Source organism: Malaclemys terrapin, chromosome 6 (genome assembly GCF_027887155.1).
Source record: "Malaclemys terrapin pileata isolate rMalTer1 chromosome 6, rMalTer1.hap1, whole genome shotgun sequence".
NCBI lineage: Eukaryota > Metazoa > Chordata > Testudines > Emydidae > Malaclemys > Malaclemys terrapin.
In genome coordinates this window covers 95,588,807-95,602,683 of record NC_071510.1, presented here as the reverse complement: position 1 = coordinate 95,602,683, position 13,877 = coordinate 95,588,807, and positions in this window count along the sequence as shown.

Here is a 13,877-nt window from a genome sequence, read left to right as displayed (position 1 = left end):
AAACAGAAATGGTTCTTTAAAGCAAATCTAACTCCACCACAGCTTCAGAGCAATTTGCATAAATGTCTGTACCATGATTTTTTTATTTATGGCCCCTAAGTTTCTAATTAAATACTAATTAATACTATCACCAGAATTGTCTCCCATCCTCTGCTCTTCATAGCTTTGTCACTTTGATTAATGCATAGTCATTTATTAACTTATTTAACAAGCTGAGGTGCCTCATGACAAACCAGATTAAATTATCTCCATAACAGTCTCATTACTGCAAAAAAGGAGTTTTAAACTTAATAAAAATTATTCTCAATAATGGTAAAGCTTTTTCATCGCAACCTTAAAAGATGGAAATAGGTTTCTTGTTTGATTTATAATATATGGAGTTGTATAAGGCCTCCATTAATAAAATTTATATGTTCATTTAAGCTTGAACATTACAGTAGTTCTGTAGCCCTGGGTGCTTATTATTTAACTTTTGCTGTATTTATGAAGATAATTAATGTCCTGACCAGACAGGGACTAAAATACCCACTAGAATGAGCTAATTAGAGGCATAAATAATGTTTAGGTCTTGTGTTTTGCTATTTTAATTAATTGTTTTGTTTTCCAGCTAAACTTGATACAGAGGAAATCAGCATTTACCTGGGGACTGTTTTGACTTTGCATGAAACAACTTAAACAATATTTTGATGGCTTGGATGGCAGTGTCATGATATTGCTAATATATGACTCAGATGAGGACAGGTGCAGTCTCAGGGAATTCTTGCTGTTCTGTTTGAAGAAGATTGAGAGCTGCACATGGGCGATCCTTTCAATCTATGAGGGAGGGTGTATCCCATCTTGCTCTCCAGGGCCCTCTAGTGGACAAAGCAAGGTACTATATTTGTCTGAGACATAATTGAACATCCTCATGAGAGTCTGCATGGCTGCAAACAATATTGAAGTGGCACAGAACATGGGAAAAAAGAAGTTCATGGGGAACAATGGTATTCCTAATGAATTGGTGGTGAAAGCTCTGAAGTTCCAATCAGACTCATTAGGGCATCAGACAGCCATAGAGTGCTGAGCCCCTTTGTGGTATATAGCCTCTCATGCTCACAAAGGCCACAGCAGGAATCTTGTGTTCTGAATTGCGGTCCTTTCTGCTAAATAATAATGCCTTAATCATCTGAATGAAATATAAAATCACCCCCTTTCCATCACCTTATGCCCTTCTTAATCCCCTCCATTCTCCAACACTTGGGAACACAGTCTGGGAGATAGGCCTTGCAGAATGCCTTTGAAAGTCAACATAAACTTAAACTACGTCCTTAATTACATCCTCATGTTTTCTTGAGATGAGACATTTCCTTGAAAATTCAGTCTGACAAAATATACACTATATAACCTTTAACAGAATTGCATTTCTGCCACCAAAACCAGTGTGCAGTTACCTTAGAGATCAGAGAAATGTTGTCACTTCTCGCTCGCTTGATGGATAAGATGTAAAGTTAAATTTCATGGTGGACAAGCACCCAAGAGGTTGCTTAGATTCCCTTAATACATGAGATATCTTTGACACAGCACAGGATCTTCTGTACTTTTTATGCAGCACAGTTGATAAATGCATTAAATGCATAAAATATTTATTGGTTCTGGGACAGCATACAAGATGACAAGAAATGAGATCTTTCTGTACATTGCTAGAACATATGAAAATTGAAACTGCATTTTTTCAGTCAGAAATATTATGCAAGTGACATTTTTGGCTTTGAAGAAGTAAAGTACAAAGATGCTCCAGCAATTGAAGATTGCAGGTTTGCAAAATCACTTAATATTTATTTTGTTTTTAAACAAGTTGTTGTGTGGATTGAGGAAACAACTGTATTGCTAGCCATTATCTCTTTAGTATATTTTAATTTAATGTCAGCTGCTAGGTAAGATTTAACATGATATGCCAATCTGACTATATAAAGCAAGATGACAAGAGATTTCCATATCAGGGGAGAGAGCAAAATGTTATGTGTTTGGAGGGGGGTTCTTCTTATTGCATACTGTATACAATAGAACAATATTTAATTATTTAAGTGAATTTCTGGTGAAGTGTGTTGGATTGGCAGCCCTGGAGCCTGTCATCCTCTATTTATGCACAGAACAGGCACAGATTACTAGCGAAAATCCAAGCCACCCAATACTGTACCTTAGCACTGACCTGGAGGGACCACTGGTTGGTGGACAGAAGATAGCAGAGTCTCTGTGCCCATTCAACTCTTGACCTCCGATAAACAAAAAAGGTACCAGATGTGACTATCATAGTTATCAGCTAGGAAATGAATTGAGATGATCAAGAGCATGGGCTGGATTTGAATTGTGGAAGATTCATTACCAATCCTCTGAACCACCCTAATCTTAACCCTAACTCAATGGGCTTTAAGAAATGTAGCCCGTTGCTAGGTCCTTTTAGTAGAACTATGATGATCCATGCAATTAAATATCAAATGGGCCTTTTAGAGTGCTGTTGTATAAATTAATTAATTAACTGCTAATATAATAGTTGTTATGGATGTTACCTCATGACATGTAATTATATATTCAGTTAGGATATGAATTGCTCAGTTTAATGTTAGATTTTTAGTCTTGCTTAAATTGCTCACAGAATGACACCACTAATACAAGAAGACACGTTAGAAGTGGTTATGAATTTGTAACACTAGGTGGGTTCGAATATTCCTGTCTGAAATGTTTGTATAAACTGCCTGCTCCAGTCCATCCTAGGCGAGGCTGCATTTCAGTGGTGATAAGAGATTATATAGAATATAAATTGTGTTATAACATTCTGTATTTTAAAATATTGCTGCAGAAATGGCCACCAGTTGATAATATTACTAAATGATATCGTACCAATAGCAATATTACCTTTTACAAATCTCTGACCTTTCAGAAAACACGTAATATTGACATAAGGAATGTTCATTACACCCTAATGAAAGCATGTTGGAAATTCATCTGCAGTGCAACATCCTTAGGTGTTTGAGACAAGGGCTCACATCGGAAGATGAAGGATTTGAAAGCAGTGGTAACTTTTAGAGATTTGTTAAATAAAGTTCAAAGATCATTAATATTTTGCTTTTTTATGTAAACTGTTTAATCCTAGTTCTGCTCCCATTAAAACAAAGGTAAAATTCCTCTAGACTTTAATGGGGGTAGGATTGGGCACTTTCCCTTTATTATTGATCATTATTTCATATTGTTTGTTAAATGCTGACAATATGCTGCCTTCCTTCTGCATTGGGAATGTCCGTGATGAGGATGACTCTTTTAATATATTCACTAAAGAATATTAGTATGAAAACTGTCTCTTCCTCTGATGAATATGAGTTTCCTTGAAGAGAGGCTCAACTCCTAAGTTTTCTGCCATTTCTTTGCCAGCCGTGATGACATCTTCAAATCCATTGTCTCTGTAAGCCAGAACGAAATTACGACAGCTTTTCATCAAAGTACTAGCGGGCGCGATGTCCGTCGATTGAGTTTGTAACGCCACGTTTACAATGTTTAATAGGAACAGGATATTGTGCCTAACCACAATTGAGACCAGAAATTTGAAGTCAGTGATCTGGATTGCCAGGCTTTGCACCTCGGGTCAGATTCCAGCCTCGGCATTACTCGACTACATCTGTCCCATCGGGGCGTTGTAAACCTCAGTCACTTGGTACCTCACTGGCTTTATGCTGTCAATGCAGCTCTCCCAGTGAGTGTCATTTAGTGGCTTCATGGTTAGATTTGTAACATTGGCCGTGAGGAACTTCCAACTGATAATTGATGCTGAAAACAGGACATATATCCTTTGCGGTACCCCAAAGAGAGATACTGAATCCAAAGAAGATGTTGCTGCATTTGACACAACCAGGTTGAGGGAATGGCAGCCACAAGGCACAAAAAAAGCTCTTGGATTCAGTGCAAGGATCCTTGCCTGGATGTCACTGTTTCTTCCCTTCATGTTCGCACCATTGTCATAGCCTGGGCCGCAGCAGTCCTAAAGCTTTATTTTATTCTCATTCAAAATGTTCATAAACAGTTCGGTTAGGCCTTTGCCAGTAGTCCTCCACAAACTGGAAACAGTGTTTCTTTACTTGAGTACAGCCATCCTCGTCATCAACAAATCTTACTGTAAATTCCACCTTTTTATTGTGACTAATGTTGGGAGTGCAGTGCATTATTACAGCCTTGTACTTAGCTTTGCCAAGCTGCATAAATATGTTTCCTTTCCATAAGCCAACCAATTCATTTGAATTGTTTTGCTGCAGTAATGGTCCATAGTTTCTTTACGAACTACTCAACGTAGGTGCTAACTCATTTTCCTATTTCTCAAGGACCTCTACCATACCGAGAAAATTATCGTTATGTTCAGTGAACAACTTATTTGACGAGTTCCAGAAAGCCAAATTATTCTTATTTGGCAAGAAAGAAGGTAATTGAAATTAGATGCTTGAGCATATTCCTCCAATGCTGAGTTTCTACATTAATAATGTGCTAGTTTTCTGTGTCTGTATTTATTCAGCTGAACCTGGACTTGACCTCCATGCATTTGGAGTAGGCTGTAAAATAGCCAGCTGACTTTTTATGTTGCTTTAGAGCATCAGCTAAGTTATGCCATTAATTGTATCTGGAAAGCGTAAGCAATGATTTGGCATTCTTCTCAAATATTTTCCAACAAAAACAGAACACGATGTCAGTTGATTTCAAAGAAACTAGCCAACGCCGATTCAGTTTCTCACCATTCTCGAGCACTCTTTTGCAGTGTGACTTTGAGAAGTGTCATTTTCTGGAAAAATCCTAGATTTTTGTCCATCCTATTCAAAATTGCACAATCAATATCAGCAGAATTTAGGATCACCAGCCATAAAGCAGGATCTGATGTATCGATTGGTGGTGTGCAATTTTTCTCATTGCTGTTTGTCATCATGCAAGGCTGATTCTTCTTTATTGTTTTTCTCCTTTTCATGTAAACCAGATTTTTCTTTGTCATTATTCGCCTTTTCATATGAGCCACATTCTTCTTTATCATCACTCTCCTTTACGCCACCAGGAAAACTGGATGATTCTCCATCCCTTTCTTCACATTTCCATTCCTACGTTCCTCGTTCTTAGAAAGTTATCCAACATTATGTTAAGCATGGCAAAACACTTAACAGTATTTCTTTTTATATTGTTGCATAGATAGGAGTTTGCTAGATATCTCTGGCATCTCATTAAATATGTCCATTATTAGTTGCTACTTACACTCTTCAAGTCTTAAAAACAAGTACACTTTCACAAATACGCAATAAAACAAGGTTCACAATATCGTAGCTGGGCTCTCACTTCATTCTTATATCTCACTGACTGACTGGTGGTGCCTCCCCCTCCACATACCCGTGAGGGCATGGCTGACATTCTAGGAGTTTCAAGGAAAATGTAGATCTCAGAAAGTCTGGAAGGTTCCATGAGATTCTACAAAGATCCCGAACATTCTAAGAGGTTAGTGAAAAATGAATCCACATGCAGAATACCTGAAACATTTTACTTCAAACATTCTATTTTCCCGTTTGTCACTTACAAAAACAGCAACCTGAACCTGAAGCCCCCCAAGCCTGGCACCCCAGGTGGTTGCCTGCTCCTAAATCTGGCCCTGACCACAGTGATATACTGGAGAAGCTGCAGAGAAGAATTTAAGTCAACGAGGAAACTGCAGAGGGGCCGGGGGGAGATGCTAGTAGACAAGGGAGAGAAACACAACCAGTTTTGGAAAACATCTACATTTGCCAACTTTCAGAGTGGCTTAAGTGAAGGACAAATCATAAAGTGCTGAGGCAAATCCGGAGAGGAACTGAGTGCTTGCATGTCCCATTGTCTTGAAAGGAAGCTGTGAGTGGTTGGCACCAATCAGGATTGGGTCTTTTGTTTTGAAAAAAGCTTTCGCTGGGTTATCCACTTGTCTAGACAACCTGCATACACGGAGTAAAGTGAGCTATATTGAATTTACTATAAATCTGTTTGGCTATCTGCTCTACTTTTTATTGGCAGCCAGTTAGCTGCAGATTTGCACTGGGCTCAGTGTGTGCAGCACAGACAACAACTGTTTAGTTCCCCTAGAGTCTTCTTCAACTTGCAAAATACATCCTATTCTCCAATATACACACAGATGTCTAAATATTATCTCACTTGCTAGGATGATTTTCTTAGGGATGTAGAAATTTCCATACTGGATCCACCGACTTCAGGATCCTACCAGATCAGACCAGTTGTCCATCAAGTCCAGGATCCTGTCTGTAACAATGGCCAGTACCAGATACATCTGTGGAAGGTTCAATAAACCCGGTACTAAACAGTCAGGGAGAAAACAACCATAGGGGAAGTTTCTTTATTTCATTATTATCAGGCAAAACCCAAAAACCTTGGAGTAAAGTGCAGAGAAGCCCTTTACTCCAAGGTAGGAGAACTCTGCTCTTGCCTAACCAATGCTGAGGACAATCTGGCCGGTGCAGTAAGAGTGAAGAGCTGCTGCTCAGTTGGTGCACAGGCAGAACCTGCAGAGGCCCTGAAAAGCTCAGGCAGCTCGTACAAATTTGCTTCTAAGCCCTTCCTCTGGCCTGCTGCAGATCCTGTTTCTCTGTGACTCACTCACAAGGACTATGGTCCTAAGGAAACTGGAGTTTGGGAGTGAAATCTGGCTGGGTTGAGGGGCCTGTGCTGCTCTTCTTCCCCCCTATTGCCAGTGGTGGTAGGTCAGGGACTTAGTGTGATTTCTGGCTGCCAGCTCAGAGCTACCAGCTATTTCAGTGGTTTGGGAGGAGGGGTGCACAGCCCTCTTGCTGTCTCCTTGCCTGTCAGTTAGCTGGGAGAACTCTGTCTCCCAGCAATGACTAACGGGGAGACACTGACTTCTTCAGTGCTATGCCCCAGCGACACCTCTCCCATTAGTATATTGGATGGTGGTGGAATCTGTGACTGCCTCAGTATGAGGAGGTGGAGCTCAGTGACAGTACAGCAGCTCCACCGCCACTGGTGAAGGGACCCTTCCCCTCTGAGGAGTCACTTGAATTCTCCATGGGCTCTGCACCAGCAGTGTGGTCAGCATTTAACTCAGTATTAGCAATAGTTGTTATTGTATTTCACTATTCATTATTTTACTTTGTAGTCCCCAGAAGCTAAATCATTTTTGTTTTGATTCCTTCCCATTCTGGATGGAGGAGATAATGGGAGGCCAAATACATTGTTTGCTTGTGCAGTTTCCAGCCTGCCTCCCTACCTATCTCCGCTGAGAAGCATCAGCACAGAGCGAACAGAGGAGGAAAACAGTCTAAACAGAGGAGCAGTGGGAGCTAGGAAGGAAGAAAACAACTCCAGCAAATGTACCCTGCTGCTGTTGAATGGCAGTCATGGCTGGAAGTTTGTTTATCCAGTTTAAAAAGGGCTATGGATAGCTGCAGGATGCTAACACACAGGAAGAGAAACTCATGTGGTCAGGTTAAATGTTGCAGGTACAATTGAATTAACTGACACTGAGGCCAAGGGTCCCCTAAGAAGACAAATAACTGACTTGATTTTATTTACCCTATACACCTGTCTTGCAAACATTTGTAGCCTTCCTACTCTGTGGATCAAGCAAGCAGTTGGTACTACCCTCCCCCCCACCCCGACTGCCTCATATCACTTACTGATTCTCTTATCCTGCTTAGTCGTCTGAGATGAGCTAGAATCCCACTGGTTAAGTTAGTAGCATCATCCGTCGAATGCCAACCTGCTAGGGAATTTGACCCTTTGAACTCCCTGAAGCTATTGAGTCATTCATTTTTTAAACTCACTGTGTGCACTACTGGCAGGATAGATGGGGAAGTTACTATCTAACTGATGGGGAAGAGAAACCCTCATAGATTATTTGCCTAGGCCTAATATACTGTGTCAATACCTTGGTGGTTGCTTAGTCAATGTCCTTGATGTTTTATCTGTGAAGGGCAGAGTTGCCCAGCATATAATTATATGTTGAAAGGAGCTATATTTCACCTTGTGCAACACGGCTTGTTGGGTTTTATGGATATTTTTTACTAAGTGTTTTTACTTGGCTGGTGAAGCGTGTATGTTTTTTCTAAAACCCAATTGTTGTTCTGCTCTCAGGACCCCTACTCACCAACAAACTGTCCCATTTTATGTGGTTATATTCATGAAACTAGTTTAGAGCTGTCGTAAAAAGACAAGGCTGTTAAAAAACCCTCTATAATTACAGAGTGGTGGTGTTGGGCACAAAACAGGTGTCTTTTAAGGCGGTATGCTTCAGTGAGCTTAGGAACATAGCATAGCCTCTGCAGATTGCTATTGGCAGGAAGAATGTTATCAAAATACCGATGTATTAGAAGGCCTATATCTGGTATATACCAGCTTGCGAAAATCTTTGCAGTGTTGGTGACACAGCAAGGATCTCTACCTCAGACGTTATAAAGATGACATTTAAGGGATGTTGTCATAATAGGATGCATTCCTGTGAGGTGAATGGAACAGACCAGTGATTCTCAGCCGTGGGGTCTCAAACACAAGGTGGGTTCTACAGAGATGGACAAAATCTCCCCACAAAAATATCATTCCAGACTGCTTGAAAGCGCAGCCTCTACAACTCAAAAGGGGGAGATAATGAAGAGGAGAATATTGCTCCCTCCTCCTGTTGTTCCACTCCACTGCAGCTCCTTGCTTCCTCCACTCCCAAATCTCCAGTCAGCTCCAAGGAAGTGTTGCTTATATGAGATGCAGAGTCAGCTCAAGGGCAGTTGCCTGCACCTTCTGGCCCCCTTTCTCACAGTCCTGGATGCTGACCCCACACCTTCTTCAAGCCAAGCCTTCGGTGGAGCTGAGCAAAATGGTGAATGGCAGGTGTGAGATACCAGTGCACAACCCAGACCAGTGGGGCTCCATGTCACCTTTACCCTGCAACCTTGGGTGCCTTACAATGCCTTGCTGAAGTAGCTCCCATCTGGGCCACTCACAAACAGCCTTCCAGCATGTAAGCCACAGCCTGAGTGTCTGTGTGTAACTGCAACCTGCCAGTTACACCCTAGTTCTCACCAGCCTTGGTTATACTGCAGGATGATCCCAACACACCCTCCAGCCCCCGATTTTCCTCCAGAAAGGTATGTCCTATACTGCCCAACCCTCTCCTGGATAGTACAAATATATTACTTCTGTTGTTCCTTTAAGGAAATGATATGCCAGTATTTGCCTTAAATTAAGTTAGTGTCTGGGTAACTCCAACACATTGGATTAGTTAAAATAATATAACAAGTTTATTAACTACAAAGAGAGAGATTTTAAGTGAATACAAGTAATGTGGCATAAAATCAGAAATGGGTACAAGAAAAATAAAGATAAAACTTACTAGTGCCTAACTTAACAAACTATATTAGAGTGAAGCAAAATTTGTTATCACATGCTTCCACCAAGGTCACTGACCAAACTCTTCAGGTCAAGATCCCTCCCCCAAAGTCCAACGGCTGTTTCCTTTTGTCTTCTCAGGTGCAGAGAATATGATGGGCAGGGAGAGAGACAGGGGTTTCTTGGAGTGTTTGCCCCTTCTTTTTATAGTTTCAGTTCCTCTATTGAAAAGCATTTCCAGCTGGGAACTAGGAGACAAAGAGTCTGTCTGGAAGGATGTTCCCTGCTGTTTATTTTTCACCTGTTTGACCTTCCTTTGTTTTCCCTTCCTCCTTAATGACTCCGTTTACTGCTTAAATGCAAATTAAGGCAAACATACATGCCTTTGTTCAAGACAGAGCTGTTTGACCAGTTTGGTGCTACGTAAGTTTTGAACATCATAGATGGCATTCTTATAACTGCGCACACAACGTTGCCACACATATTTTATCAGGACAATACTGACCAGCAAATTATGAGTTTTCAAATGATACCTTACAAGGCATACTTTGTACAAAGATTATTACAATAGCGTGTAGGGTGGGAATAAAAGGGTGCATTCCATCACAGTGGGGAAGTGTGGAGCTGCAATGATTGGGCCTTCAGCTCAGATTTTGTCCATCTCTGTGGGGAGCTTTAAAGAGGGAGTGGAGATCCTGGAGCTCATATCTGTCATGCAGAGCTGTCTGAAGTGTCATTCACTTTCGAGAAGACTTAGAGGAAAGCTCTGAAAATTAATTAACAGTTGGAAGAATCAGATCATCTGAACGAATAATTTGTAATGCATAATTTATTGTCAAATTTCACCTCTTTTTCTGTTTCCAAATTGTGCATGAACAAATCATAATTTTCTCAAACGCTTTAGCTTTTCAAAACAATTCACCAAATAATTTGTGAATAATTCATGGTGTGAAAATTGTTCATGAGCCATTTGCTTTCAATATTCAAAGCATGAGCTGTCTTAAATGGATATATAGGTCATGTGGTGTGTTTTTGTTACCTGTCAGTATGAGCTTAACTATTGGAATCAGGAGTCTAGTACAAATATTCACAACTGCAAATTCAAAACTTGCTTCATGCAAACATTCTGTAATATTGATTTTTCAACAAATATTCCTGATAGGAAAGTCATTTCCTAGACTATTCCCAGGAAGTGGACACGCAGACCATAAACAGAACTGAAGCAAATGAACAAATGTTAATGGAAGGATTTTCATAGTGCTTGCCTAGCTCTGCCTGAGACATGTTTTGCAGAGAGTTTTCCTTCTCTACTTAGGGCTTGACCTTGCAAGCTACTGAGAACTCCATTCCCAATCCAACAAAGCACTTAAGCATGTGTTTAACTTTAAGTAGTTCCATTGTTTTGCATAAGTGGCCCTACATACTGGATTAGCTTTGAAAGTTCTTTATGGGGGGTAAATCTTTTTGATTTGATTTATCTTTATATTGGGTTTATGTTGTTCCTCTTTTGATTTTACACAGTATAGTGTTCCTGGGTCTTTATATATTGGTCCCTGTGATATGGTCTACACGCCCTACACTAAGACAGGGCTGGGAGAAGGGCTATACTGGGCTAGGGAAGTCCTGCCCCTCAATATGTTCCCAGTGGAAGAACAGTTTAAAAGGTCACTGGAAGTCCAGAGCTGCATGTGGAACCACAAAGCAAAGACTGATGCTGAGAGCTGTGTGAGGAGTCATTACAGCTTTGTGAAGGCTGTGCTAACAGCAGGCATTTGGGTTCCTCCACTCCCCTTTGGGAGCTGAACGCCCTAAAAGAGCTAGTGTTCTTTTCAATCTGAGACCGAGGAAAGCCTACTAAGACAGTGACCACACCCCAAACTGAGAAGATCCAGACTGATAAGAAGTGACCCAGGGGAAAGCATAATTTGGGGTAGTTTAATAACTGTATCAGATGCTTTGATGGAGGGGTGGGCCCGGGTCCCCCTACCTTGCCCCATGCTTGCTTCTCTGTAGTGACTGAACCTGTGGGGGGAGAAATCAGAGCACATGGGGGTGATTGATTCCACAGCTGTGGTCCTTGTGGGACGACTAGGTTGGCAGAAATTCTAGGGCCATTACTTAACCATTAGACCAGCTGGTCATCAAAACTTCCTGCTACAGTCTCTTTCTATATCATGGCTTTTGGAGATAGAGGAATGTATCTATGTTTTATGTTATGTTGTCTCTACTATAGTGTAAAAAAGGATAAATAACTTAAATTGGCCAGCCCTCTGAACAAGCTACATTAAAAAAGAGCCATAAAAGTCATCAGGGAAGTCCATTCTAAAGTGAAAACCCTAAGCTAAGTGAATGGTTGTAATGGCACTATCATAATTAAAGAAATCCTCTAGAGAACGCCTTGTTTTAACAGATTAATCAACTGCAGGAAACATCAGTCACAAGGGTATCTATTCCATTTCTACTTTTAAAAGGTTTCCACGGTATCTTTGTGGGTTTCAGTACCAGATCTTCCATACGTTGTAATGGAGCACATGAAATTGGATTTAGAGTGCTGATCTAACTCATTGTGCAATAGTAGGAACAATCACTCAGAGGATGCAGGAGTTCCATTGGCTTTTAAAACAAGTATTGGACTGATCAGATAGTTAAGAAGTTATCTTGCATTGTGTAGTGTCATGGAACTGATTCATTATTGCTATCTCACGGTACAGAGGGCCGTTTCTACAGTATAGTGATGATCATGATTGAAAGATAGCAACCCATAGAGTTTTCTTATATTATTATTTTATTTATTATGATCTATGTATATAGTGGTTCAAATGTATGCAGCACTTTAAAAAACATATAGTGTAAGGTATGTCATATGAGCACTTTTCATCCATAGATTTCAATATGCTTTACAATGTGATTATTGTATATACTATATCCATTTCTCAGATTAGAAAACTGCATCACAGCCTTTCAAACTTGGGTGCTTAAAGCTTGGCACCCCAATGCATATTTTAAGCTTATGAACAAGTGGCCTGCTTTTCAGAGGTACTGTGGACCTCTTACCTCCCATTCATTTAATATTTCCTAAATATGGAGTTAAGAATCTAACTTCTGTCATCCACATGGTGGCCTTAATCTCTCTGGGCTTCAGCTGAAACTTCTGGTGGAAGTACTTGGCCGAGGTTATAGCGCAAGCTAATGGCAAAGCTGACAGCTTTCCAGTCTGGTATCCTAGTCACTGACTCATGTTTCATAATATATGATGAAGCTAAATTATTTCCCAATGCCTTATTTAATATACCGGATTGCTAGCATGTACTTGTAAATATTTGGTTTGAGAAAGCTCGCACAATCTTGTATGTTTGCATTCAACTTTTGAGTGTACAGAACTGGACAGGTAATTTGTTCCTGTGAAAGCAATTGTTCAATTTCCATCAGTGATCAGCTTCTTCTGAGTTGTCACCCACCAACCATCTTGTGCACTGGGTGTAAGAACTACAGATATGCAAAGCTTTTCTAATGAAACCCAAAATTGCATGTGCTGATAGGAACTGAAATTCATGAGCCTCACATAGCTTTAGTAAAAACCAATTGGCTTGAGCTATACATTTTCTAGTAATTAGATTTATTTTCCATGCAGTCTGATAAGTTCTATCACTATCACATACCAGACTTACCATAGTTTTATTGCTCCCCTAGCATATCTTTATCTTGAAAAGTCTGTATATAAAAAGTTTGCAATTGTGTATGATAAGGTAGATACCCAATTTACCAAACTTTCCCACAAGCTATCGATCAGCTCCAAAGAAATTATTTTTGTTTCAGGGGAACGTTGCTGTTCACCTTCAAGGAGAAACTAATTTTAACCTAATCATTAAAATTTGCATGTAAAGTGCATATTGCAATTAGTGAGTCAGTATGATATTGCTAAAGGGAAAAGACTTTTGGGGTTGGTACAATTCAAAGGTGGCAGAAAGTAACGTCTTAATCTTGATTTCCTCAGGGCAAAGAATGGGGGAGGGGACATTCTCATAGAAGACGGAAAAGAGAGTAGGAGAGATGGATGTCAATACTATGTGATCTGTGAGAGGTGTTTTGTGGGGCAGACCGGATATGTGAATAACCTCTTACTGCAATATTTTATAAATTGGAAAATAAAACCTAATAGACTTGACTCACTCCAGTCTTTTTACAGGTCTCTCTCTCTCTCTCTCTCGCCCTGACTGTTGCCGGACCACAGTGTTGCTGTGAGCCTTTGCATCTCAGCTGCCACACAAAGAATACTCCTTCTTTCTGTTTTTGCCTCAAACTACGTGCTGTGCAGCAGAGCTGGTCAGAACCTGGCATTCCCATTCTGCAGAAAATTCCAAAAATTCTGAATTGGAATGAAAAAAATCAAAATTTCCTGAAGAATGATATTCTGAAATTTAATTGAGGAAAAATCATAATGACATTTTGGCTTTATCAAAAATTTCATTTCAAACTTATTTGAAATGTTTTATTTTCATTTT